The sequence below is a fragment of the Galeopterus variegatus genome, unplaced genomic scaffold (assembly GCF_000696425.1).
Source record: "Galeopterus variegatus unplaced genomic scaffold, G_variegatus-3.0.2 Scaffold1752, whole genome shotgun sequence".
NCBI lineage: Eukaryota > Metazoa > Chordata > Mammalia > Dermoptera > Cynocephalidae > Galeopterus > Galeopterus variegatus.
In genome coordinates this window covers 201,947-208,681 of record NW_007727863.1, presented here as the reverse complement: position 1 = coordinate 208,681, position 6,735 = coordinate 201,947, and positions in this window count along the sequence as shown.

Genomic DNA, 6,735 nt, shown 5'->3' with positions numbered 1-6,735 from the left:
CTTCCGCCGCGGCTCTGGCCGCCCGTGCTGCGGGAGCGTCTGGGGTTTTCCAGGCCCGCCGGGAGCGCCCGCGGTGTCGGCCCCGACGGGCCCGAGGCTGGGCCGGGCGGACGCGGCCTCCCTGACTCGTATGAAGTTAGGGGTAGGCCGGAGGCGACACACACGCTCCAGTGGTCGCAGTGTCCGCTTGGTTTCTCATTTCTCTCTTCTTTAAAGTCCCGGGACCGGTAGATCACCCAAGGCTGTTTTCCTGTGACCGGGGAGAAACAGTGAATCCGTCCATCGTGTTTTAATTTTGTGGGTCCTAATTCAAAGTGTGTGGGGCGGGTCGATGTTTTTGCCCGTCGTGTCATGCTTCCGCTCCAGAGGGGACAAGCCTTCATTTCTGCGGACAAGGTGTTTGGGGGATGCATCGTTTGCCCAGTAGCCCTAGAAACGTTCTTGCACGGGCTCTTTCGTTTCACAGCGGTTTTAGTTCTTTCATTCCTTGTAGGGACTGATTTGTCTTTCTTCAGGTATCCCGACATGTAAAGGAAGACTCTCACCTGGCTAATTCTCCCTGTTATCCTGAATGGCATTATTTTTGTTTTGTTTTTCTTTTCTTGGCAGCTGCAACGTAAGTTTACTAAGATCTTAGTTTGGGAGCTGTAATACGTACAGTTCAATATTTATTCACTTAAATGTTTAGGTGGCTGGAAGATACAGGAGCCCTGACTCCCGGGAGCATGATGACCAGATGTATATTTTGTGAAGTTTGTTTTTTCAAATAAGTATCAGGTACTGTTGTACTGTTTGCTGGGGACATGGGAGTGGAGGAAGTAGTAGAATTGTTTACTCATCCACTTTCTTGGAATTATTTTTTGGCTACCTAAGGTTATTCGTATGAGAGACTTGGGTAAGGTGGAAAACACAGTTTGTCGGTGATATTATCTTAAATGTGAAAACTCACGTTAAAGTTAGGAATACAGTTGTATAGTCACATTATGGTATTTTAATAGGATGCTGAATGCTGCTGCTTGTGAGATCAAAGTAGACAAAGTGTTTGCATTTAAAGGCCTTTGTTGATGCTGATAAAAACATATATTTTTAGGGTATGATGGGAAGTTTTCCTTCTCACATGATGCTGTATTTCTTTTTAGGGGTGATTAATGGTCCATCCTCTCTCGATCCCTGTAGTTCTTGAAGATTCTGCCTTCCTTGACTACGTTGTTCTTATAGTCATTAGTTCAGTAAGCCATATTTATTATTAAATGCCAGATATGTGCCAGGCATTGTTCTAGACCCCAGGACTAGAGAAGTGAACAAAATAGACAAAAGCCACTGCCCTGGGATAGTTGACGTTCTAGACACAAGACAAGTGATAAGCAGTGAGGCGTGTGGCTCATGTGGGAGAGTGATATGAGCCAAGCAGGGAGGGGGATTGAAATTGTAGCCAGGATGGCTAGGAAAGGTCTCATTTTGAAGGTTAAGTTCTGACCAAGACCCAAAAGCAGTGCAGGAGGAAGGCAAGTGGGCTGATGTAGGAGGCTGGTGTGGCCCAAGTGCAGTGGGTGGGGGTGAGAGGAGCAGGACCTGAGGTCAGAGAGAGGACATAAGCCCCGGTGGTAGGGCCTTGCTAGGTCATAGTGAGGACTTGAGTGTTTATTCTGAACAGGACGGCAACCTTTTGGAAGGTATGGAGAGGAGGAGTAACATGATCTGACTTATGCTGAACAGTCTTGCTTTGGTGTTTCTGTTGAGAATATATTGCAGAGGGGCCAGGGCAGAAGCCAGGAGACCAGCTAGGAGGCTGTTGCAGTAAGCCAGGCAAAGATACTTGGAGGCTTAGGTCAGGGTGGGGAGAAGAGGTTGAATTCTGAATGTGTTTTGAAGGTTGAGGTGATATGATTTGTTTATAGATTGGAAGTTGGGAGAGGAGTGGGTGAAAGGGAGAAGGTAAAGATGGCATGAAGGATTATGGACTGAGCTAAGAAACTCAGATGGGAAAACCTGGGGAGGCCTGCTTGGTGGGGAGCATTGGGAGTTTGGTTTTGTACATGTTGAGTGTGATATGCCTGTTAGATGTCTGTGGCTTTATTGAGGGGGCCTTTGTGTTTACGGGTTTGGAATTAAGGGATTGGGCTGGGCTGGAGATGTGTGGGAGGCCACATCAGATGAGGTCACTCAGGGTCCGAGTGTGGGTAGGAAAGAGAAGAGGCAGGAGGGAGCCCAGGGCCACTGGCATAGAGAGGTCTGGGAGGCGGCAGGCAGACCATGCCTTGGTTGTGTTCTCCACGAGTCCACCAGCACTGTCCATAAAAATGTGCTCCCAGTTCAAGGAACTGACAGGGGCCAGCACTTAAGTAGCCACACTGTCCATTCCTTGAGGGCAGAGCTGGTATCTTATGCTTGCTTCTCCGGGGCTTTACGTTGTGTCTGGCACAGGGTTGGCAATTGAAGGAGCAGAACTTGAATTAATGATAATTTATACATGCCCCTACTATAAGAATGTTAGTTTACAGAGTTTGTATCCATGATAAGTCCAATCAGCATAGACTTAAACAAATGAAAAAGGCTGCTTATTGCATGGCAGGGCATTTTAACATGGACATTCCGTCCAGTGTGTTCACTGAAGCACGAGTTCTAGTTTTCTGACATAGCTAAACTTTTGGGTTCTTTTCTTTCTTCCTTTCTTTTTTCCCCTCCCATTCAGAACTGAACCACCAACATCTTTATATAAACTCTTCGGATTTTAAAAATAACTACGTGCAAACTGTTATCTTAAGTATAAGAGTTTTCTAAAGGAAGGGTAGAACCCTTTTGTTGAATTTGTGAAGTATAATCTTTTGGAAAAATATAAGTGTTTTTGGGTAAGTAAGTATCTTTAAGATGTGTTACAGTAAGCTCTAAAAGAAATCTATTCATTGTATGTTTTTTTGTGGTTTTCCCTGGTTGGATGTAATTGGTACTAAGTGGAGAGAAGTTGGTTGAATTCATCCAGCACAGTTCCGTTTTTCTGCCTGTGACACTAATGTTATTAAATCACAGTGCTGACGGAATTACCATATTATTAAAATGCTTTCCAATTTCCCTTGGGATTGTGATCATAGAAGTTCCAAGGAGGAGGGTGTGTCTGGGACCCAGGTGACGAGATCCAGGATCTGCTCCTAAGGAGGCTTCTCTCTCGAAGTGGGTGGCACTTCTCTGGCTTGCTTCTCCTGCATGTAGTATTGTTTCAGACGACACGCAGGAGAAGCAAGTAATATCATACCTGGAAGGTAACATCATGCAGGTGACATCATACCTGGAAGTCTGGAGGCTGGTGTTCTTTTCAGGGTTTGGCTCCTTTTATCTCAGGAGCTGTGTGAACTGCTTCATAAAAGACATGATATGGCATGTACAGATGATGGAAACATAGTGAGGGCTATGAAGTAAGACGAGAAAGGCTCTCTGTGGGGAAGTGCAGAGGCTGCTGGCCTCAGGCCCAAGTTAGCTCATTAACCTGAGAGTCGATGAAAGAATCTCAGAGAGTGAAATCCTCGTGGTGATCAGTCTGTGCAAATGTCAGTGATTGTGAATTTTAGTTTTGCACCCGTCCTGGGATTTCACCCTTCTAGGCAGAGCTGGTGGCTTTGCCGCATTTCATGGGTGAGGAGACTGAGTCTTAGTAAAGTTCAGGCATGTGTCATACAGCTAGCAAGTGGGCTCTCCAAAACAAATCTCCAAAAACAAATCTTAATAGACACCGTAAGTAAGTGTTATTTCGAAAAATTTCTCCTTCCTCCATAAGGTAAGATCCAGAAGGTAAGGGAGCTGGGCGGACTCGTCCAAGTGCCTTGGCCTGTGCTGAGGGAACAGTGCCTCAGTCCATGGCACCTCATAGTGCCTTCCTCTTCAACTGCAGCTGTGAGGGTGCCCCAACGACGTGGGGTCTACTTGGAGAGCCTGCCTGTGGTGTTTCATCCGGTCCACCAGTGCAGAGCCCCTAAGTGTAGTGAAGACTTTCTCATAATGGCAGAGGGATGTGCTCTTCTGGTAGGAATCACTGCAGGTCCAGTGATCCTTGGTGCTAGTTCTCCAGAGTCAAAGCTGGAGGCCATTTGAACCAGCCCATGAAGTGCGATGGCTGGCTTTTGCTCTCTGAATGTAGTCATGTCTCTCTTTTGAGCGAAGTTTGTTACATTGGATTCAGTTTCAGTAGAGAAATTTTTATGTTTGGTTCAGTTCCTGCTTATATTGTGCGAGGCCTTGGACTTCAGTTTGGTTATAGAGTGCATCTTTTTTTTTTTTTTTTTCAACCGGTAAGGGGATCGCAACCCTCGGCATGGTGTGGTCTGCACCACACTCAGCCACTGAGTGCACTGGCCATCCCTATATAGGATCTGAACCCGTGGCCTCGGTGCTACCAGTGCTGCACTGTCCCGAGTGAGCCACGGTGCCGGCCCATAGAATGCATCTTCTTCCGCACTGTGGTGTAACTGTTGCACCCATTTCGGTGATTCGGAGAAGGCTGGTCCTGGAAGGGTGGTACTGTGCTTGAGGGATGGTTCAAAGCTCTTCCTGTAGGTTAACTAGTTTCACCCTCATGCAATTCATGGGGAAAGCACAACTGTTCCCATTTTTCCAGTGAGAAAACTGAAGCATAGAGAGGGAACCAGCTTGTGAGGGTCCCTGTAGGTTAACTAGTTTCACCCTCATGCAATTCATGGGGAAAGCACAACTGTTCCCATTTTACCAGTGAGAAAACTGAAGCATAGAGAGGGAACCAGCTTGTGAGGGTCACACAGCTGGTTAGAAGTGGGCTTGGACTTCTGGCTCCACCACTGGACTCTTGACCACTGCTCCAAACTGGGAGGAATGTGTTCCACTGGTGCTGCCTAGTCGAGGTATCCTGCAGGGTACAGAGAGACGAAGACAGTCCCACTGTGAGGAGGCTATAGTGTAGTGGCAGAAGTGAGAGGATGGTGTACACAGTGTATCTGCAGCCAGTCCCGGGGGCAGAAGTGACTCCCACCCAACAGAGGGCAGGATTCTGGGGGAGGCCTGGAGTGCTGATTCAGCTGGAGGAGCCAGCAGAGCTGGGCATTTCTCTAGACAGGAAGGCAGTGAGGTGCAGGGTGCTGGGGCACAGAGGGTGGGAGCCCTCCTGAGGGCCTGGGAGGTAGTGCACCCCATTGCTGCACAGCCCCTGTTCAGCTGGTGGAAGCTGTGCTTGCTTCTTGGAAGTTTTGCTCCCTTCACGTTTCTTTGTCTTGTTGCCGGCTTTTGGTTTAGGCAGTGAAAGATCAGAGGCCACATAACCCATAATTTTCATAGTTAAGTAGGGGATTTGGTGAGACATTTGAATTTATAAAACACCTCTTATTACCTTCACTCTGAAGTTGGCTTCCTTGCTTATAAAGTTTGCTAATAAATCTAAGGAGTATGCCTGCATCGTGTTTTGCTGCTTCAACGATGAAGATCTCTCAGCTTCAAAGCAGCCCAGGCATTGTGTTACCCTACTTTCAGCTTTTTCCTTTTTTTCTTTATCCACTTGTCTCATTTCTTTATTATTTATATTTTTGATACGGAAAGCTAGATATCTTAAAAGTTTCTCATTTTCTGGATTCTGATACTACAGACTTTTATGGATTTAGCAATGTAGTCCTTTTCCTAGTGACATACTCCACCTCCTTCTGCCATAGTCTACAAATAAGTACTTGACCGAAGTGCTCATTAGCTCTTCAGTACTTAAAAAAATACATGTATGTGTCTTTAGTTCAAAGCTAGTGCCTTGGAAGGGACTCAAACATCAGTGGAAACGTAGTTTCCAACGCCAACGAGATTGGGATTACTGTCCTGCAGTGTTGTAAACTTGAAATTAGACAGGTGGTGTTTGCATCCTTTTTCCTTGAGAATAAGCTTTCTGGATTTGAGTCTATGTGTTGGATAAAGCATAGAGGTTGAAGTACAGTAGTCAGTTTTGAAGATATGGAAATGGCTTTGGAGAGGGAGCAGGGACATCATGATGTTTTTCAGTTTTTTTTTTCAAGATAGACATGAAATTTAATTCATCCTAACTCAGTTTTTATAATCACATGCAGAAACAAGTAATTTATATAAAAAGGGAGAAATAAACTTGGACCCTAGATTATTTATTCATGGTCACCAGCAGCTTGGTTGATGTTTTCTCTAAAAGCATAGACACTCCTGGACAAAGCCCGGTCACAGGCAAAGCCTTTTGGATCTTACCCCACCCGCCCCCCAACGCCAGCTGTCACCCTTTGGAAGCCACAGCATTTCTAGAAAAGAGGCAGAAGTAGGCCTGGGTCCCTTACAACTGGGAGTTCTTTGGACAGCAAATGTTTGTTAGTCCTGCCTGCACTGCTGGGACACTTTCAGGAGCTTCCCCACTCTGTGATTGTGCATTAGCTGCACATCAGATTAAGCCTTTTGGGTGTAGTAAAAATGTGTGTGCCTTTGACCTTGCAGTTCTGTGTCCTTGATATTAATGACAGCAGCTGACACTGGAGCCCCTCTTTCTGCCAGCCAGTACCTCATGGGAAGTGTTTCATGGAAACTTCGCAGCCATGTAGTGAGGCTGTCCTGTTATTATCCCATGTTATGGATGAGGGAACATCCACACTTAGAAGTGAAGTGGCCCAGGAGCCTGCAATCTGTGAATATCAAAGCTGGGACTTGAACCCTGACTGCCAGGGGCCAGAGCCAGCACCTTGCCCCTTCCCTTCCCTGAGGGGATTATGCACAGTCTGAGAC